The following is a 23,383-nucleotide window of genomic DNA, read 5'->3' as shown; positions in this document are numbered from 1 at the left end:
CTTGTAAATAAGTCGACATTTTGCATTTTGTATTCAATATAGATGCAATTTCTGTGTTTCATCGTTGATTTGAAGGTCCAAGGGATACAGTAAACCTGCAGTGGTGCATCGGAATCTAATACTGCTGTCCCAGGAAAGGCTCAAATCACAAACTATTAGAAGAGTTACTCCTCTATAAATAAGTCGACATTTAGCCTTTTGTATTCAATATCGATGCAATTTCTGTGTTTCATCGTTGATTTGAAGGTCCAAGGGATACAGTAAACCTGCAATGGTGCATCGGAATCTAATCCTGATTCCCAGGAAAGGCTCAAAGCACGAACTATTAGAAGAGTTACACCTCTTGCAAATAAGTCGACATTTTGCTTTTGTATTCAATATCGATGCAATTTCTGTGTTTCATCGTTGATTTGAAGGTCCAAGGGATACAGTAATCCTGCAATGGTGCATTGGAATCTAATACTGCTGTCCCAGGAAAGGCTAAAACACGAACTATTAGAAGAGTTACTCCTCTTGTAAATAAGTCGGCATTTTGCATTTTGTATTCAATAACGATGCAATTTCTGTGTTTCATCGTTGATTTGAAGGTCCAAGGGGTACAGTAAACCTGCAATGGTGCATCGGAATCTAATACTGCTGTCCATCGAAAGGCTCAAACACGAACTATTAGAAGAGTTACTCCTCTTGTAAATGAGTCGACATTTTGCCTTTTGTATTCAATATCGATGTAATTTCTGTGTTTGATCGTTAATTTGAAGGTCCAAGAGATACAGTAAACCTCCAATGGTGCATCGGAAACTAATACTGCTGTCCCAGGGAAGGCTCAAAGCACGAACTACTAGAAGAGTTACTCCTCTTGTAAATAAGTCGACATTTTGCCATTTGTATTCAATATCGATGCAATTTCTTTATTTCATCGTTGATTTGAAGGTCCAAGGGATACAGTAATCTTGCAATGGTGCATCGGAATCTAATACTGCTGTCCCAGGAAAGGCTAAAACACGAACTATTAGAAGAGTTACTCCTCTTGTAAATAAGTCGGCATTTTGCATTTTGTATTCAATAACGATGCAATTTCTGTGCTTCATCGTTAATTTTAAGGTACAAGAGATACAGTAAACCTGCAATGGTGCATCGGAATTTCATAATGCTGTCCCAGGATAGGCTAAAAGCAGGAACTCTTAGAAGAGTTCATCCTCTTGTAAATAAGTCGACATTTTGCCTTTTGTATCCAAATCGTTGCAATTTCCATGTTTCATCGTTGATTTGAAGGTCCAAGGGATACAGTAAACCTCCAATGGTGCATCGGAAACTAATACTGCTGTCCAAGGAAAGGTTCAAATCACGAACTATTAGAAGAGTTACCCGTCTTATAAATAAGTCGACATTATGCCTTTTGTATTCAATATCGATGCAATTTCTGTGTTTCATGGTTGATTTGAAGGTCCAAGGGATACAGTAATCCTGCAATGGTGCATCGGAATCTAATACTGCTGTCCCAGGAAAGGCTCAAAGCACAAATTATTAGAAGAGTAACTCCTCTTATAAATAAGCGACATTTTGCCTTTTTTTTTTCAATATCGATGCAATTTCCGTGTTTCATCGTTGATTTGAAGGTCCAAGAGATACAGTAAACCTGCAATGGTGCATCGGAATCTAATACTGCATTCCCAGGAAAGACTCAAATCACGAATTATTAGAAGATTTACTCCTCTTATAAATAAGTCGACATATTGCCTTTTGTATTCCATATCGATGAAATTTCTGTGTTTCATCGTTGATTTGAAGGTCCAAGGGATACAGTAAACCTGCAATGGTGAATCGGAATCTAATACTGCTGTCCCAGGAAGGCTCAAAGCACGAACTATTAGAAGAGTTACTCCTCTTGTAAGTAAGTCGACATTTTGCCTTTTGTATTCAATATCGATGTATTTTCTGTGTTTCATCGTTGATTTGAAGGTCCAAGAGATACAGTAAAGCTGCAATGGTGCATCGGAATCTAATACTGCTGTCCCAGAAACGATAAAACACGAACTATTAGAAGAGTTACTCCTCTTGTAAATAACTCAGCATTTTGCATTTTGTATTCAATAACGATGCAATTTCTGTGTTTAATCGTTGATTTGAAGGTCCAAGAGATACAGTAAACCTGCAATGGTGCATCGGAATCTAATACTGCTGTCCCAGGAAAGGCTCAAAACACGAACTCTAAGAAGAGTTACTCCTATTGTAAATAAGTCGACATTTTGCCTTTTGTATTCAATATCGATGCAATTTCTGTGTTTCATCGTTGATTTTCAGGTCCAAGGGATACAGTAAACCTGCAATGGTGCATCGGAATCTAATACTGCTGTCCCAGGAAAGGCTCAAAACACGAACCATTAGAAGAGTTACTCCTCTTGTAAATGAGTTGACATTTTGCCTTTTGTATTCAATATCGATGCAATTTCTGTGTTTCATCGTTAATTTGAAGGTCCAAGGGATATAATAAACCTCCAATGGTGCATCGGAATCTAATACTGCTGTCCCAGGGAAGGCTCAAAGCACGAACTATTAGAAGAGTTACTCCTCTTGTAAATAAGTCGACATTTTGCCTTTTGTATTCAATATCGATGCAATTTCTTTATTTCATCGTTCATTTGAAGGTCCAAGGGATACAGTAATCCTGCAATGGTGCATCGGAATCTAATACTGCTGTCCCAGGAAAGCCTCAAAGCACGAACTATGAGAAGCGTTACTCATCTTGTAAATAAGTCGACATTTTGCCTTTTGTATTCAATATCGATGCAATTTCTGTGTTTCATCGTTTTTTTGAAGGTCCAAGGGATTCAGTAAACCTGCAATGGTGCATCGGAATCTAATACTGCTGTCCCAGGAAAGGCTCAAATCACGATCTATTAGAAGAGTTACTCCTCTTATAAATAAGTCGAAATTTTGCCTTTTGTATTCAATATCGATGCAATTTCTGTGTTTCATCGTTGATTTGGAAGTCTAAGAGATACAGTAAACCTGCAATGGTGCATCGGAATCTAATACTGCTGTCCCAGGAAAGGCTCAAAGCACGAACTATAAGAAGAGTTACTCCTCTTGTAAATAAGTCGACATTTTGCCTTTTGTATTCAATATCGATGCAATTTCTGTGTTTCATCGTTGATTTGAAGGTCCAAGGGATACAGTAAACCTGCAATGGTGCATCGGAATCTAATACTGCTGTCCCAGGAAAGGCTCAAAGCACGAACTATTAGAAGAGTTACTCCTCTTGTAAATGAGTCGACATTTTGCATTTAGTATTCAATATCGATGCAATTTCTGTGTTTTATCGTTAATTTGAAGGTCCAAGGGATACAGTAAACCTCCAATGGTGCATCGGAATCTAATACTGGTGTCCCAAGGAAGGTTCAAAGCACGAACTATTAGAAGAGTTACTCCTCTTGTAAATAAGTCGAAATTTTGCCTTTTGTATTCAATATCGATGCAATTTCTTTATTTCATCGTTGATTTGAAGGTCCAACTGATACAGTAATCCTGCAATGGTGCATCGGAATCTAATACTGCTGTCCCAGGAAAGGCTAAAACCACGAACTATTAGTAGAGTTACTCCTTTTATAAATAAGTCGACATTTTGCCTTTGGTATTCAAAATCGATGCAATTTCTGTGTTTCATCGTTGATTTGAAGGTCCAAGAAATACAGTACACCAGCAATGGTGCATCGGAATCTAATACTGCTGTCGCAGGAAAGGCTCAAAGCACGAACTATAAGAAGAGTTACTCCTCTTGTAAATAAGTCGAAATTTTGCCTTTTTTATTCAATATCGATGCAATTTCTGTGTTTCATCGTTGATTTTAAGGTCCAAGGGATACAGTAATCCTGCAATGGTGCATCGGAAACTAATACTGCTGTCCAAGGAAAGGTTCAAATCACGAACTATTAGAAGAGTTACCCCTCTTATAAATAAGTCGACATTATGCCTTTTGTATTCAATATCGATGCAATATCTGTGTTTCATGGTTGATTTGAAGGTCCAAGGGATACAGTAAACCAGCAATGGTGCATCGGAACTTATTACTGCTGTCCCAGGAAAGGCTCAAAGCACGAACTATTAGAAGAGTTACACCTCTTGTAAATAGGTCGACATTTTGCCTTTTGTATTCAATATCGATGCAATTTCTGTAGTTCATCGTTAATTTGAAGGTCCAAGGGGTACAGTAAACCTGCAATGGTGCATCGGAATCTAATACTGCTGTCCCAGGAAAGGCTCAAATCACGAATTATTAGAAGATTTACTCCTCTTATAAATAAGTCGACGTTTTGCCTTTTGTATTCAATATCGATGCAATTTCTGTGTTTCATCGTTGATTTGAAGGTCCAAGGGATACAGTAAACCTGCAAAGGTGCATCGGAATCTAATACTGCTGTCCCAGGAAAGGCTCAAAGCACGAACTATTAGAAGTGTTACACCTCTTGTAAATAAGTCGACATTTTGCCTTTTGTATTCAATATCGATGCAATTTCTGTGTTTCAGCGTAGATTTGAAGGTCCAAGGGATACAGTAATCCTGCAATGGTGCATCGGAATCTAATACTGCTGTCCCAGGAAAGGCTCAAAGCACAAATTATTAGAAGAGTAACTCCTCTTATAAATAAGTCGACATTTTGCATTTTTTTTTCAATATCGATGCAATTTCCGTGTTTCATCGTTGATTTGAAGGTCCAAGAGATACAGTAAACCTGCAATGGTGCATCGGAATCTAATACTGCATTCCCAGGAAAGACTCAAATCACGAATTATTAGAAGATTTACTCCTCTTATAAATAAGTCGACATATTGCCTTTTGTATTCCATATCGATGAAATTTCTGTGTTTCATCGTTGATTTGAAGGTCCAAGGGATACAGTAAACCTGCAATGGTGAATCGGAATCTAATACTGCTGTCCCAGGAAGGCTCAAAGCACGAACTATTAGAAGAGTTACTCCTCTTGTAAATAAGTCGACATTTTGCCTTTTGTATTCAATATCGATGTATTTACTGTGTTTCATCGTTGATTTGAAGGTCCAAGAGATACAGTAAAGCTGCAATGGTGCATCGGAATCTAATACTGCTGTCCCAGGAAAGGCTCAAAACACGAACTCTAAGAAGAGTTACTCCTATTGTAAATAAGTCGACATTTTGCCTTTTGTATTCAACATCGATGCAATTTCTGTGTTTCATCGTTGATTTTCAGGTCCAAGGGATACAGTAAACCTGCAATGGTGCATCGGAATCTAATACTGCTGTCCCAGGAAAGGCTCAAAACACGAACCATTAGAAGAGTTACTCCTCTTGTAAATGAGTTGACATTTTGCATTTTGTATTCAATATCGATGCAATTTCTGTGTTTCATCGTTAATTTGAAGGTCCAAGGGATACAATAAACCTCCAATGGTACATCGGAATCTAATACTGCTGTCCCAGGGAAGGCTCAAAGCACGAACTATTAGAAGAGTTACTCCTCTTGTAAATAAGTCGGCATTTTGCCTTTTGTATTCAATATCGATGCAATTTCTTTATTTCATCGTTCATTTGAAGGTCCAAGGGATACAGTAATCCTGCAATAGTGCATCGGAATCTAATACTGCTGTCCCAGGAAAGCCTCAAAGCACGAACTATGAGAAGAGTTACTCATCTTGTAAATAAGTCGACATTTTGCCTTTTGTATTCAATATCGATGCAATTTCTGTGTTTCATCGTTTTTTTGAAGGTCCAAGGGATTCAGTAAACCTGCAATGGTGCATCGGAATCTAATACTGCTGTCCCAGGAAAGGCTCAAATCACGATCTATTAGAAGAGTTACTCCTCTTATAAATAAGTCGAAATTTTGCCATTTGTATTCAATATCGATGCAATTTCTGTGTTCCATCGTTGATTTGGAAGTCTAAGAGATACAGTAAACCTGCAATGGTGCATCGGAATATAATACTGCTGTCCCAGGAAAGGCTCAAAGCACGAACTATTAGAAGAGTTACTCCTCTTGTAAATAAGACGACATTTTTCCTTTTGTATTCAATATCGATGTAATTTCTGTGTTTCATCGTTGACTTGGATGTCTAAGAGATACAGTATACCTGCAATGGTGCATCGGAATCTAATACTGCTGTCCCAGAAAGGCTAAAACACGAACTATTAGAAGAGTTACTCCTCTTATAAATAATTCGACATTTTGCCTTTTGTATTCAATAACGATGCAATTTCTGTGTTTCATCGTTGATTTGAAGGTCAAAGAGATACAGTAAACATGCAATGGTGCATCGGAATCTAATACTGCTGTCCCAGGAAAGGCTCAAAGCACGAACTATTAGAAGAGTTACTCCTGTTGTAAATAAGTCGACATTTTGCCTTTTGTATTCAATATCGATGCAATTTATGTGTTTCATCGTTGATTTGAAGGTCCAAGGGATACAGTAAACCTGCAATGGTGCATCGGAATCTAATACTGCAGTCCCAGGAAAGGCTCAAAGCACGAACTATTAGAAGAGTTACTCCTCTTGTAAATAAGTCGACATTTTGCCTTTTGTATTCAATATCGATGCAATTTCTGTAGTTCATCGTAAATTTGAAGGTCCAAGGGATGCAGTAAACCTGCAATGGTGCACCGGAATCTAATAGTACTGTCCCAGGAAAGACTCAAATCACGAATTATTAGAAGATTTACTCCTCTTATAATTAAGTCGACATTTTGCCTTTTGTATTCCATATCGATGAAATTTCTGTGTTTCATCGTTGATTTGAAGGTCCAAGGGATACAGTAAACCTGCAATGGTGCATCGGAATCTAATACTGCTGTCCCAGAAAGGCTAAAACGCGTACTATTAGAAGAGTGCCTCCTCTTGTAAATAAGTAGTCATTTTGCATTTTGTATTCAATAACGATGCAATTTCTGTATTTCATCGATGATTTGAAGGTCCAAGAGATACAGTAAACCTGCAATGGTGCATCGGAATCTAATACTGCTGTCCCAGAAAAGGCTCAAAGCATGAACTATTAGAAGAGTTACTCCTCTTATAAATAAGTCGACATATTGCCTTTTCTATTCAATATCGGTGTAATTTCTGTGTTTCATCGTTGATTTGAAGACCAAGAGATACAGCAAACCTGCTATGGTGCATCCGAATCTAATACTGCTGTCCCAGGAATGGCTCAAAGCACGAACTACTAGAAGAGTTGCTCCTCTTATAAATAAGTCGACATTTTGCCTTTTGTATTCAATAGCGATGCAATTTCTGTGTTTCATCGTTGATTTGAAGTTATAAGGGATACAGTAAACCTGCAATGGTGCATCGGAATCTAATACTGCTGTCCCAGGAAATGTTCAAAACACGAACTATTAGAAGAGTTACTCCTCTTATAAATAAGTAAAAATTTTGCCTTTTGTATTCAATATCGATGCAATTTTCGTGTTTCATCGTTGATTTGAAGGTCCAAGGGATACAGTGAACCTGCAATGGTGCATCGGAATCTAATACTGCTGTCCCAGGAAAGGCTCAAAACACGAACTATTAGAAGAGTTACTCCTCTTGTAAATAAGTCGACATTTTGCCTTTTGTATTCAATATCGATGCAATTTCTGTGTTTCATCGTTGATTTGAAGGTCCAAGGGATACAGTAAACCTCCAATGGTGCATCGGAATATAATACTGCTGTCCCAGGAAAGGCTCAAAGCACGAACTATTAGAAGAGTTACTCCTCTTATAAATAAGTCGACATTTTGCCTTTTGTATTCAATATCGATGCAATTTCTGGGTTTCATGGTTGATTTGAAGGTCCAAGGGATACAGTAAACCTGCAATGGTGCATCGGAATTTATTACTGCTGTCCCAGGAAAGGCTCAAAGCACGAACTATTAGAAGAGTTACACCTCTTGTAAATAGGTCGACATTTTGCCTTTTGTATTCAATATCGATGCAATTTCTGTAGTTCATCGTTAATTTGAAGGTCCAAGGGATACAGTAAACCTGCATTGGTGCATCGGAATCTAATACTGCTGTCCCAGGAAAGGCTCAAATCACGAGTTATTAGAAGATTTACCCCTCTTATAAATAAGTCGACGTTTTGCCTTTTGTATTCAATATCGATGCAATTTCTGTGTTTCATCGTTGATTTGAAGGTCCAAGGGATACAGTAAACCTGCAATGGTGCATCGGAATCTAATACTGCTGTCCCAGGAAAGGCTCAAAGCACGAACTATTAGAAGAGTTACACCTCTTGTAAATAAGTCGACATTTTGCCTTTTGTATTCAATATCGATGCAATTTCTGTGTTTCAGCGTTGATTTGAAGGTCCAAGGGATACAGTAATCCTGCAATGGTGCATCGGAATCTAATACTGCTGTCCCAGGAAAGGCTCAAAGCACAAATTATTAGAAGAGTAACTCGTCTTATAAATAAGTCGACATTTTGCCTTTTTTTTTCAATATCGATGCAATTTCCGTGTTTCATCGTTGATTTGAAGGTCCAAGAGATACAGTAAACCTGCAAAGATGCATCGGAATCTAATACTGCATTCCCAGGAAAGACTCAAATCACGAATTATTAGAAGATTTACTCCTCTTATAAATAAGTCGACATATTGCCTTTTGTATTCCATATCGATGAAATTTCTGTGTTTCACCGTTGATTTGAAGGTCCAAGGGATACAGTAAACCTGCAATGGTGAATCGGAATCTAATACTGCTGTCCCAGGAAGGCTCAAAGCACGAACTATTAGAAGAGTTACTCCTCTTGTAAATAAGTCGACATTTTGCCTTTTGTATTCAATATCGATGTATTTTCTGTGTTTCATCGTTGATTTGAAGGTCCAAGAGATACAGTAAAGCTGCAATGGTGCATCGGAATGTAATACTGCTGTCCCAGAAGCGATAAAACACGAACTATTAGAAGAGTAACTCCTCTTGTAAATAAGTCAGCATTTTGCATTTTGTATTCAATAACGATGCAATTTCTGTGTTTCATCGTTGATTTGAAGGTCCAAGAGATACAGTAAACCTGCAATGGTGCATCGGAATCTAATACTGCTGTCCCAGGAAAGGCTCAAAACACGAACTCTAAGAAGAGTTACTCCTGTTGTAAATAAGTCGACATTTTGCCTTTTGTATTCAATATCGATGCAATTTCTGTGTTTCATCGTTGATTTTCAGGTCCAAGGGATACAGTAAACCTGCAATGGTGCATCGGAATCTAATACTGCTGTCCCAGGAAAGGCTCAAAGCACGAACCATTAGAAGAGTTACTCCTCTTGTAAATGAGTTGACATTTTGCCTTTTGTATTCAATATCGATGCAATTTCTGTGTTTCATCGTTAATTTGAAGGTCCAAGGGATACAATAAACCTCCAATGGTGCATCGGAATCTAATACTGCTGTCCCAGGGAAGGCTCAAATCACGAACTATTAGAAGAGTTACTCCTCTTGTAAATAAGTCGACATTTTGCCTTTTGTATTCAATATCGATGCAATTTCTTTATTTCATCGTTCATTTGAAGGTCCAAGGGATACAGTAATCCTGCAATGGTGCATCGGAATCTAATACTGCTGTCCCAGGAAAGCCTCAAAGCACGAACTATGAGAAGAGTTACTCATCTTGTAAATAAGTCGACATTTTGCCTTTTGTATTCAATATCGATGCAATTTCTGTGTTTCATCGTTTTTTTGAAGGTCCAAGGGATACAGTAAACCTGCAATGGTGCATCGGAATCTAATACTGCTGTTCCAGGAAAGGCTCAAATCACGATCTATTAGAAGAGTTACTCCTCTTATAAATAAGTCGAAATTTTGCCTTTTGTATTCAATATCGATGCAATTTCTGTGTTTCATCGTTGATTTGGAGGTCTAAGAGATACAGTAAACCTGCAATGGTGCATCGGAATCTACTACTGCTGTCCCAGGAAAGGCTCAAAGCACGAGCTATTAGAAGAGTTACTCCTCTTGTAAATAAGACGACATCTTTCCTTTTTTATTCAATATCGATGTAATTTCTGTGTTTCATCGTTGACTTGGATGTCTAAGAGATACAGTATACCTGCAATGGTGCATCGGAATCTAATACTGCTGTCCCAGAAAGGCTAAAACACGAACTATTAGAAGAGTTACTCCTCTTGTAAATAATTCGACATTTTGCCTTTTGTATTCATTAACGATGCAATTTCTGTGTTTCATCGTTGATTTGAAGGTCAAAGAGATACAGTAAACATGCAATGGTGCATCGGAATCTAATACTGCTGTCCCAGGAAAGGCTCAAAGCACGAACTATTAGAAGAGTTACTCCTGTTGTAAATAAGTCGACATTATGCCTTTTGTATTTAATATCGATGCAATTTCTGTGTTTCATCGTTGATTTGAAGGTCCAAGGGATACAGTAAACCTGCAATGGAGCATCGGAATCTAATACTGCAGTCCCAGGAAAGGCTCAAATCACGAACTATTAGAAGAGTTACTCCTCTTGTAAATAAGTCGACATTTTGCCTTTTGTATTCAATATCGATGCAATTTCTGTAGTTCATCGTAAATTTGAAGGTCCAAGGGATGCAGTAAACCTGCAATGGTGCACCGGAATCTAATAGTACTGTCCCAGGAAAGACTCAAATCACGAATTATTAGAAGATTTACTCCTCTTATAATTAAGTCGACATTTTGCCTTTTGTATTCCATATCGATGAAATTTCTGTGTTTCATCGTTGATTTGAAGGTCCAAGGGATACAGTAAACCTGCAATGGTGCATCGGAATCTAATACTGCTGTCCCAGAAAAGGCTCAAAGCACGAACTATTAGAAGAGAACTCCTCTTATAAATAAGTCGACATTTTGCCTTTTGTATTCAATAGCGATGCAATTTCTGTGTTTCATCGTTGATTTGAAGGTCCAAGGGATACAGTAATCCTGCAATGGTGCATTTGTATCTAATACTGCTGTCCCAGGAAAGCCTCAAAGCACGAACTATTAGAAGAGTTACTCATCTTGTAAATAAGTCGACATTTTGCCTTTTGTATTCAATATCGATGCAATTTCTGTGTTTCATCGTGTATTTGAAGGTCCAAGGGATACAGTAAACCTGCAATGGTGCATCGGAATCTAATACTGCTGTCCCAGGAATGGCTCAAAGCACGAACTATTAGAAGAGTTACTCCTCTTATAAATAAGTCGACATTTTGCCTTTTGTTTTCAATAGCGATGCAATTTCTGTGTTTCATCGTTGATTTGAAGGTGTAAGGGATACAGTAAACCTGCAATGGTGCATCGGAATCTAATACTGCTGTCCCAGGAAATGCTCAAAGCACGAACTATTAGAAGAGTTACTCCTCTTATAAATAAGTCAAAATTTTGCCTTTTGTATTCAATATCGATGCAATTTCTGTGTTTCATCGTTGATTTGAAGGTCCAAGGGATACAGTAAACCTGCAATGGTGCATCGGAATATAATACTGCTGTACCAGGAAAGGCTCAAAGCACGAACTATTAGAAGAGTTACTCCTCTTATAAATAAGTCGACATTTTGCCTTTTGTATTTAATATCGATGCGATTTCCGTGTTTCATCGTTGATTTGAACGTCCAAGAGATACAGTAAACCTGCAATGGTGCATCGGAATCTAATACTGCTGTCCCAGGAAAGGTTCAAAGCACGAACTATTAGAAGAGTTACTCCTCTTGTAAATAAGTCGACATTATGCCTTTTGTATTCAATATCGATGTAATTTCTGTGTTTCATCGTTGATTTGAAGGTCCAAGAGATACAGTAAACCTGTAAAGGTGCATCGGAATCTAAAACTGCTGTCCCAGAAAGGCTAAAACACGAACTATTAGAAGGGTTACTCCTCTTGTAAATAAGTCGGCATTTTGCATTTTGTATTCAATAACGATGCAATTCCTGTGTTTCATCGTTGATTTGAAGGTCCTAGAGATACAGTAAACCTGCAATGGTGCATCGGATACAGTAAACCTGCAATGGTGCATCGGAAGCTAATACTGCTGTCCCAGGAAAGGCTCAAAGCACGAACTATTAGAAGAGTTACTCCTCTTATAAATAAGTCGACATTTTGCCTTTTGTATTCAATATCGATGCAATTTCTGTGTTTCATCGTTGATTTGAAGGTCCAAGGGATACAGTAATCCTGGAATGGTGCATCGGAATCTAATACTGCTGTCCCAGGAAAGGCTAAAACACGAACTATTAGAAGAGATACTCCTCTTGTAAATAAGTCGACATTTTGCTTTTGTATTCAATATCGATGCAATGTCTGTGTTTCATCGTTGATTTGAAGGTCGAAGGGATACAGTAAACCTGCAATGGTGCATCGGAATCTAATACTGCTGTCCCAGGAAAGCCTCAAAGCACGAACTATTAGCAGAGTTACTCCTCTTATAAATAAGTCGAAATTTTGCCCCTTGTATTCAATAGCGATGCAATTTCTGTGTTTCATCGTTGATTTGAAGGATAAGGGATACAGTAAACCTGCAATGGTGCATCGGAATCTAATACTGCTGTCCCAGGAAATGCTCAAAACACGAAATATTAGAAGAGTTACTCCTCTTATAAATAAGTCAAAATTTGGCCTTTTGTATTCAATATCGATGCAATTTCCGTGTTCCATCGTTGATTTGAAGGTCCAAGGGATACAGTGAACCTGCAATGGTGCATCGGAATCTAATACTGCTGTCCCAGGAAAGGCTCAAAACACGAACTATTAGAAGAGTTACTCCTCTTGTAAATAAGTCGGCATTTTGCATTTTGTATTCAATAACGATGCAATTTCTGTGTTTCATCGTTGATTTGAAGGTCCAAGAGATACAGTAATCCTGCAATGGTGCATCGGAATCTAATACTGCTGTCCCAGGAAAGGCTCAAAGCACGAACTATAAAGCACTTGTAAATAAGTCGACATTTTGCTTTTTGTATTCAATATCGATGCAATTTCTGTGTTTCATCGTTGATTTGAAGGTCCAAGGGATACAGTAAACCTTCAGTGGTGCATCGGAATCTAATACTGCTGTCCCAGGAAAGGCTCAAAGCCCCAACTATTAGAAGAGTTACTCCTCTTGTAAATAAGTCGACATTTTGCCTATTGTATTCAATATCGACTCAATTTCTGTGTTTCATCGTTAATTTCAAGGTCCAAGGGATACAGTAATCCTGCAATGGTGCATCGGAATCTAATACTGCTGTCCCAGGAAAGGCTCAAAGCAATAACTATTAGAAGAGTTACTCCTCTTGTAAATAGGTCGACATTTTACGTTTTGTACTCAATTTCGTTGCAATTTCTGTATTTCATCGTTGATTTGAAGGTCGAAGGGATACAGTAATCCTGCAATGGTGCATCGGAATCTAATACTGCTGTCGCAGGAAAGGGTAAAAGCACGAACTATTAGAAGAGATACTCCTCTTGTAAATAAGTCGACGTTTTGCCTTTTGTATTCAATATCGATGCAATTTCTGTGTTTCATCGTTAATTTGAAGGTCTAAGGGATACCGAAAACCTGCAATGGTGCATCGGAATCTAACACTGCCGTCCCAGGAAAGGCTCAAATCACGAACTATTAGAAGAGTTACTCCACTTATAAATAAGTCGACGTTTTGCCCTTTGTATTCAATGTCGATGCAATGTCTGTGTTTCATTGTTGATTTGAAGGTCGAAGGGATACAGTAAACCTACAATGGTGCATCGGAATCTAATACTGTTGTCCCACGAGAGGCTCAAATCACGAACTATTAGAAGAGTTACTCCTCTTATAATTAAGTCGACATTTTGCCTTTTGTATTCAATATCGATGCAATTTCTGTGTTTCATCGTTGATTTGAAGGTCCAAGGGACACAGTAAACCTGCAATGGTGCATCGGAATCTAATACTGCTGTCCCAGGAAAGGCTCAAACCACGAACTATTAGAAGAGTTACTTCTCTTATAATTAAGTCGACATTTTGCTTTTGTATTCAATATCGATGCATTTTCCGTGTTTCATCGTTGATTTGAAGGTCCAAGAGATACAGTAAACGTGCAATGGTGCATCGCAATCGAATACTGCTGTCCCAGGAAAGGCTAAAAGCACGAATTATTAGTAGAGTTACTCCTCTTGTAAATAAGTCGATATTTTGCCTTTTGTATTCAATATCGATGCAATTTCCGTGTTTCATCGTTGATTTGAAGGTCGAAGGGATACAGTAAACCCCAATGGTGCACCGGAATCTAATACTGCTGTCCAAGGAAAGGCTCAAAGCACGAACTATTAGAAGAGTTACTCCTCTTATAAATAAGACGACATTTTGCATTTTGTATTCAATATCGATGCAATTTCTGTGTGTCATCGTTGATTTGAAGGTCCAAGAGATACAGAAAACCTGCAATGGTGCATCGGAATCTAATGCTGCTGTCCCTGGAAATGCTCATAGCACGAACTATTAGAAGAGTTACTCCTCTTATAAATAAGTCGACATTTAGCTTTTTGTATTCAATATCGATGAAATTTCCGTGTTTCATCGTTGATCTGAAGGTCCAAGGGATACAGTAAACCTCCAATGGTGCATCGGAATCTAATACTGCTGTCCCAGGAAAGGCTCAAATCACGAACTATTAGAAGAGTTACTCCTCTTACAATTAAGTCGACATTTTGCCTTTTGTATTCAATATCGATGCAATTTCTGTGTTTCATCGTTGATTTGAAGGTCCAAGGGATACAGTAAACCTGCAATGGTGCATCGGAATCTAATACTGCTGTCCCAGAAAGGCTAAAACACGAACTATTAGAAGAGTTACTCCTCTTGTAAATAAGTCGGCATTTTGCATTTTGTATTCAATAACGATGCAATTTCTGTGTTTCATCGTTGATTTGAAGGTCCAAGAGATACAGTAATCCTGCAATGGTGCATCGGAATCTAATACTGCTGTCCCAGGAAAGGCTCGAAGCACGAACTATAAAACACTTGTAAATAAGTAGACATTTTGCCTTTTGTATTCAATATCGATGCAATTTCTGTGTTTCATCGTTGATTTGAAGGTCCAAGGGATACAGTAAACCTGCAATGGTGCATCGGAATCTAATACTGCTGTCCCAGGAAAGGCTCAAAGTACCAACTATTAGAAGAGTTACTCCTCTTGTAAATAAGTCGACAATTAGTCTTTTGTATTCAATATCGATGCAATTTCTGTGTTTCATCGTTAATTTCAAGGTCCAAGGGATACAGTAAAGTTCCAATGGTGCATCGGAATCTAATTCTGCTGTCCCAGGAAAGGCTCAAAGCACGAACTATTAGAAGAGTTACTCCTCTTGTAAATAAATCGACATTTTGCCTTTTGTATTCAATATCGATGCAATTTCTGTATTTCATCGTTGATTTGAAGGTCGAAGGGATACAGTAATCCTGCAATGGTGCATCGGAATCTAATACTGCTGTCCCAGGAAAGGCTAAAAGCACGAACTATTAGAAGAGATACTCCTCTTGTAAATAAGTTGACATTTTGCTTTTTATTCAATATCGATGCAATGTCTGTGTTTCATCGTTGATTTGAAGGTCGAAGGGATACAGTAAACATGCAATGGTGCATCGGAATCTAATACTGCTGTCCCAGGAAAGCCTCAAAGCACGAACTATTAGCAGAGTTACTCCTCTTATAAATAAGTCGACATTTTGCCTTTTGTATTCAATAGCGATGCAATGTCTGTGTTTCATCGTTGATTTGAAGGTATAAGGGATACAGTAAACCAGCAATGGTGCATCGGTATCTAATACTGCTGTCCCAGGAAATGCTCAAAACACGAACTATTAGAAAAGTTACTCCTCTTATAAATAAGTCAAAATTTCGCCTTTTGTATTCAATATCGATGCAATTTCCGTGTTTCATCGTTGATTTGAAGGTCCAAGGGATACAGTGAACCTGCAATGGTGCATCGGAATCTTATACTGCTGTCCCAGGAAAGGCTCAAGGCACGAACTATTAGAAGAGTTACTCCTCTTATAAATAAGTCGACATTTTGCCTTTTGCATTCAATGTCGATGCAATTTCTGTGTTTTATCGTTGATTTGAAGGTCCAAGGGATACAGTAAACCTGCAATGGTGTATCGGATTCTAATACTGCTGTCCCAGGAAAGGCTCAAAGCACGAACTATAAAGCACTTGTAAATAAGTCGACATTTTGCCTTTTGTATTCAATATAAATGCAATTTCTGTGCTTCATCGTTGATTTTAAGGTCCAAGAGATACAGTAAACCTGCAATGGTGCATCGGAATTTCATACTGCTGTCCCAGGATAGGCTAAAAGCAGGAACTCTTAGAAGAGTTACTCCTCTTGTAAATAAGTCGACATTTTGCCTTTTGTATTCAAAATCGATGCAATTTCCGTGTTTCATCGTTGATTTATAGGTCCAAGGGATACAGTAAACCTCCAATGGTGCATCGGAATCTAATACTGCTGTCCCAGAAAGGCTAAAACACGAACTATTAGAAGAATTACTCCTCTTGTAAATAAGTCGGCATTTTGCATTTTATATTCAATAACGATGCAATTTCTGTGTTTCATCGTTGATTTGAAGGTCCAAGGGATACAGTAAACCTGCAATGGTGCATCGGAATCTAATACTGCTGTCCCAGGAAAGGCTCAAAGCACCAACTATTAGAAGAGTTACTCCTCTTGTAAATAAGTCGACATTTTGCCTTTTGTATTCAATATCGATGCAATATCTGTGTTTCATCGTTAATTTGAAGGTCCAAGGGATACAGTAAACTTCCAATGGTGCATCGGAATCTAATACTACTGTCCCAGGAAAGGCTCAAAGCAAGAACTATTAGAAGAGTTACTCCTCTTGTAAATAGGTCGACATTTTACCTTTTGTATTCAATATCGTTGCAATTTCTGTGTTTCATCGTTGATTTGAAGGTCCAAGGGATACAGTAAACCTGCAATGGTGCATCGGAATCTAATACTGCTGTCCCAGGAAAGGCTCAAAGCACCAACTATTAGAAGAGTTACTCCTCTTGTAAATAAGTCGACATTTTGCCATTTGTATTCAATATCGATGCAATTTCTGTGTTTCATCGTTGATTTGAAGGTCCAAGGGATACAGAAAACCTGCAATGGTGCATCGGAATCTAACACTGCTGTCCCAGGAAAAGCTCAAATCACGAACTATTAGAAGAGTCTCTCCTCTTATAAATAAGTCGACATTTTGCCTTTTGTATTCAATATCGATGCAATGTCTGTGTTTCATCGTTGATTTGAAGGTCGAAGGGATACAGTAAACCTGCAATGGTGCATCGGAATCTAATACTGTTGTCCCACGAGAGGCTCAAATCACGAACTATTAGAAGAGTTACTCCTCTTATTATTAAGTCGACATTTTGCTTTTGTATTCAATATCGATGCATTTTCCGTGTTTAATCGTTGATTTGAAGGTCCAAGAGATACAGTAGACCTGCAATGGTGCATCGGAATCGAATACTGCTGTCCCAGGAAAGGCTAAAAGCGCGAATTATTAGTAGAGTTACTCCTCTTGTAAATAAGTCGATATTTTGTCTTTTGTATTCAATATCGATGCAATTTCCGTGTTTCATCGTTGATTTGAAGGTCCAAAAGATACAGTAAACCTCCAATGGTGCATCGGAATCTAATACTGCTGTCCCAGGAAAGGCTCAAAGCACGAACTATTAGAAGAGTTACTCCTCTTATAAATAAGACGACATATTGCCTTTTGTATTCAATATCGATGCAATTTCTGTGTTTCATCGTTGATTTGAAGGTCCAAGAGATACAGAAAACCTGCAATGGTGCATCGGAATCTAATACTGCTGTCCCAGGAAAGGCTCAAAGCACGAACTATTAGAAGAGTTACTATTCTTATAAATAATTCGACATTTAGCCTTTTGTATTCAATATCGATGCAATTTCTGTGTTTCATCGTTGATTTGAAGGTCCAAGGGATACAGTAAACCTGCAATGGTGCATCGGAATCTAATACTGCTGTCCCAGGAAAAGCTCAAAGCGCCAACCATTAGAAGAGTTACTCCTCTTGTAAATAAGTCGACATTTTGCCTTTTGTATTCAATATCGATGCAATTTCTGTGTTTCATCGTTAATTTCAAGGTCCAAGGGATACAGCAAACTTCCAATGGTGCATCGGAATCTAATACTGCTGTCCCAGGAAAGGCTCAAAGCACGAACTATTAGAAGAGTTACTCCTCTTGTAAATAAGTCGACATTTTGCTTTTGTATTCAATATCGATGCAATTTCTGTGTTTCATCGTTAATTTGAAGGTCAAAAGGGATACAGGAAACTTCCAATGGTGCATCGGAATCTAATACTGCTGTCCCAGGAAAGGCTCAAAGCACGAACTATTAGAAGAGTTACTCCTCTTGTAAATAAGTCGACATTTTGCCTTTTGTATTCAATATCGATGCAATTTCTGTATTTCATCGTTGATTTGAAGGTCGAAGGGATACAGTAAACATGCAATGGTGCATCGGAATCTAATAGTGTTGCCCCACGAAAGGCCTAAATCACGAACGATTAGAAAAGTTACTCCTCTTATAAATAAGTCGACATTTTGCCTTTTGTATTAATTATCGATGCAATTTCTGTGTTTCATCGTTGATTTGAAGGTCCAAGGGATACAGTAAATCTGCAACGGTGCATCGGAATCTAATACTGCTGTTCTAGGAAAGGCTCAAAGCACGAACTATTAGAAGAGTTACTCCCCTTATAATTAAGTCGACATTTTGCCTTTTGTATTCAATATCGATGCAATTTGCGTGTTTCATCGTTGATTTGAAGGTCCAAGGGATACACTATACCTGCAATGGTGCATCGGAATCTAATACGGCTGTCCCAGAAAGGCTCAAAGCACCAACAATTAGAAGAGTTACTCCTCTTGAAAATAAGTCGACATTTTTCCTTTTGTATTCAATATCGATGCAATTTCTGTGTTTCATCGTTAATTTGAAGGTCCAAGGGATACAGTAAACCTCCAATGGTGCATCGGAATCTAATACTGCTGTCCCAGGAAAGGCTTAAAGCACGAACTATTAGATGAGTTGCTCCTCTTGTAAATAAGTCACATTTTGCCTTTTGTATTCAATATAGATGCAATTTCTGTGCTTCATCGTTAATTTTAAGGTCCAAGAGATACAGTAAACCTGCAATGGTGCATCGGAATTTCATACTGCTGTCCCAGGATAGGCTAAAAGCAGGAATTCTTAGAAGGGTTACTCCTCTTGTAAATAAGTCGACATTTTGCCTTTTGTATTCAAAATCGATGCAATTTCCGTATTTCATCATTGATTTGAAGGTCCAAGGGATACAGTAAAGCTCCAATTGTGCATCGGAATCTAATACTGCTGTCCCAGGAAAGGCTAAAAGCACGAACTATTAGAAGAGATACTCCTCTTATTAATAAGTCGACATTTTGCCTTATGTATTCAATATCGATGCAATTTCTGTGTTTCATCGTTGATTTGAAGGTCCAAGGGATACAGTAAACCTGCAATGGTGCATCGGAATCTAATACTGCTGTCCGAGAAAGGCAAAAACACGAACTATTAGAAGAGTTACTCCTCTTGTAAATAAGTCGGCATTTTGCATTTTGTATTCAGTAACGATGCAATTTCTGTGTTTCATCGTTGATTTGAAGGTCCAAGAGATACAGTAATCCTGCAATGGTGCATCGGAATCTAATACTGCTGTACAAGGAAAGGCTCAAAGAACGAACTATTAAGCACTTGTAAATAAGTTGACATTTTGCCTTTTGTAGTCTATATCGATGCAATTTCTGTGTTTCATCGTTGATTTGAAGGTCCAAGGGATACAGGAAACTTCCAATGGTGCATCGGAATCTAATACTGCTGTCCCAGGAAAGGCTCAAAGCACGAACTATTAGAAGACTTACTCCTCTTGTAAATAAGTCGACATTTTGCCTTTTGTATTCAATATCGATGCAATTTCTGTATTTCATCGTTGATTTGAAGGTCCAAGGGATACAGTAATCCTGCAATGGTGCATCGGAATCTAATACTGCTGTCCCAGGAAAGGCTAAAAGCACGAACTATTAGAAGAGATACTCCTCTTGTAAATAAGTCGACATTTTGCTTTTCTATTCAATATCGATGCAATTTCTGTGTTTCATCGTTGATTTGAAGGTCCAAGGGATACAGTAAACCTGCAATGGTGCATCGGAATGTAGTACTGCTGTCCAAGGAAAGGCTCAAATCACGAAATATTAGAAGACTTACTCCTCTTATAAATAAGTCGACATTTAGTCCTTTGTATTCAATATCGATGCAATTTCTGGTTTCATCGTTGATTTGAAGGTCCAAGTGATACAGTAAACCTGCAACGGTGCATCGGAATCTAATACTGCTGTCCCAGGAAAGGCTTAAAACACGAACTATTACAAGAGTTGCTCCTCTTGTAAATAAATCGACATTTTGCCTTTTGAATTCAATATAGATGCAATTTCTGTGTTTCATCGTTAATTTTAAGGTCCAAGAGATACAGTAAACCTGTAATGGTGCATCGGAATTTCATACCGCTATCCCAGGATAGGCTAAAAGCAGGAACGCTTAGAAGAGTTACTCCTCTTGTAAATAAGTCGACATTTTGCCTTTTGTATTCAAAATCGATTCAATTTCCGTGTTTCATCGTTGATTTGAAGGTCCAAGGGATACAGTAAACCTCCAATGGTGCATCGGAATCTAATACTGCTGTCCCAGGAAATGCTCATAGCACGAACTATTAGAAGAGTTACTCCTCTTATAAATAAGTCGACATTTAGCCTTTTGTATTCAATATCGATGCAATTTCTGTGTTTCATCGTTGATTTGAAGGTCCAAGGGATACAGTAAACCTGCAATGGTGCATCGGAATCTAATACTGCTGTCCCAGGAAAGGCTCAAACACGAACTATTAGAAGAGTTACTCCTCTTATAATTAAGTCGACATTTTGCCTTTTGCATTCAATATCGATACAATTTCCGTGTTTCATCGTTGATTTGAAGGTCCAAGAGATACACTAAACCTGCAATGGTGCATCGGAATCGAATACTGCTGTCCCAGGAAAGGCTAAAACACGAAATATTAGAAGAGTTACTCCTCTTGTAAATAAGTCGGCATTTTGCATTTTGTATTCAATAACGATGCAATTTCTGTGTTTCATCGTTGATTTGAAGGTCCAAGAGATACAGTAATCCTGCAATGGTGCATCGGAAACTAATACTGCTGTCCCAGGAAAGGCTCAGAGCGCCAACCATTAGAAGAGTTACTCCTCTTGTAAATAAGTCGACATTTTGCCTTTTGTAATCAATATCGATGCAATTTCTGTGTTTCATCGTTAATTTCAAGGTCCAAGGGATACAGTAAACTTCCAATGGTGCATCGGAATCTAATACTGCTGTCCCAGGAAAGGCTCAAAGCACGAACTATTAGAAAAGTTACTCCTCTTGTAAATAAGTCGACATTTTGCCTTTTGTATTCAATATCGATGCAATTTCTGTGTTTCATCGTTAATTTGAAGGTCAAAAGGGATACAGGAAACTTCCAATGGTGCATCGGAATCTAATACTGCTGTCCCAGGAAAGGCTCAAAGCACGAACTATTAGAAGAGTTACTCCTCTTGTAAATAAGTCGACATTTTGCCTTTTGTATTCAATATCGATGCAATTTCTGTATTTCATCGTTAATTTGAAGGTCGAAGGAATACAGTAAACATGCAGTGGTGCATCGGAATCTAATACTGTTGCCCCACGAAAGGCCTAAATCACGAACGATTAGAAAAGTTACTCCTCTTATAAATAAGTCGACATTTTGCCTTTTGTATTAAATATCGATGCAATTTCTGTGTTTCATCGTTGATTTGAAGGTCCAAGGGATACAGTAAACCTGCAACGGTGCATCGGAATCTAATACTGCTGTCCTAGGAAAGGCTCAAAACACGAACTATTAGAAGAGTTACTCCCCTTATAATTAAGTCGACATTTTGCCTTTTGTATTCAATATCGATGCAATTTGCGTGTTTCATCGTTGATTTGAAGGTCCAAGGGATACAGTATACCTGCAATGGTGCATCGGAATCTAATACTGCTGTCCCAGAAAGGCTCAAAGCACCAACTATTAGAAGAGTTACTCCTCTTGAAAATAAGTCGACATTTTGCCTTTTGTATTCAATATCGATGCAATTTCTGTGTTTCATCGTTAATTTGAAGGTCCAAGGGATACAGTAAACATCCAATGGTGCATCGGAATCTAATACTGCTGTCCCAGGAAAGGCTCAAAGCGCGAACTATTAGAAGAGTTACTCCTCTTATAAATAAGTCGACATTTTGCCTTTTGTATTCGATATCGATGCAATTTCTGTGTTTCGTCGTTGATTTGAAGGTCCAAGGGATACAGTAAACTTGCAATGGTGCATCGGAATCTAATACTGCTGTCCCAGGAAAGGCTTAAAGCACGAACTATTAGATGAGTTGCTCCTCTTGTAAATAAGTCGACATTTTGCCTTTTGTATTCAATATAGATGCAATTTCTGTGCTTCATCGTTAATTTTAAGGTCCAAGAGATACAGTAAACCTGCAATGGTGCATCGGAATTTCATACTGCTGTCCCAGGATAGGCTAAAAGCAGGAATTCTTAGAAGAGTTACTCCTCTTGTAAATAAGTCGACATTTTGACTTTTGTATTCAAAATCGATGCAATTTCCGTATTTCATCATTGATTTGAAGGTCCAAGGGATACAGTTAACCTCCAATTGTGCATCGGAATCTAATACTGCTGTCCCAGGAAAGGCTAAAAGCACGAACTATTAGAAGAGATACTCCTCTTATAAATAAGTCGACATTTTGCCTTATGTATTCAATATCGATGCAATTTCTGTGTTTCATCGTTGATTTGAAGGTCCAAGGGATACAGTAAACTTCCAATGGTGCATCGGAATCTAATACTACTGTCCCAGGAAAGGCTCAAAGCAAGAACTATTAGAAGAGTTACTCCTCTTGTAAATAGGTCGACATTTTACCTTTTGTATTCAATATCGTTGCAATTTCTGTGTTTCATCGTTGATTTGAAGGTCCAAGGGATACAGTAAACCTGCAATGGTGCATCGGAATCTAATACTGCTGTCCCAGGAAAGGCTCAAAGCACCAACTATTAGAAGAGTTACTCCTCTTGTAAATAAGTCGACATTTTGCCATTTGTATTCAATATCGATGCAATTTCTGTGTTTCATCGTTGATTTGAAGGTCCAAGGGATACAGAAAACCTGCAATGGTGCATCGGAATCTAACACTGCTGTCCCAGGAAAAGCTCAAATCACGAACTATTAGAAGAGTCTCTCCTCTTATAAATAAGTCGACATTTTGCCTTTTGTATTCAATATCGATGCA

This window comes from Schistocerca cancellata, chromosome 4, assembly GCF_023864275.1.
Source record: "Schistocerca cancellata isolate TAMUIC-IGC-003103 chromosome 4, iqSchCanc2.1, whole genome shotgun sequence".
In the NCBI taxonomy this organism is placed as follows: domain Eukaryota; kingdom Metazoa; phylum Arthropoda; class Insecta; order Orthoptera; family Acrididae; genus Schistocerca; species Schistocerca cancellata.
Note: the sequence above shows the minus strand (reverse complement) of the source record.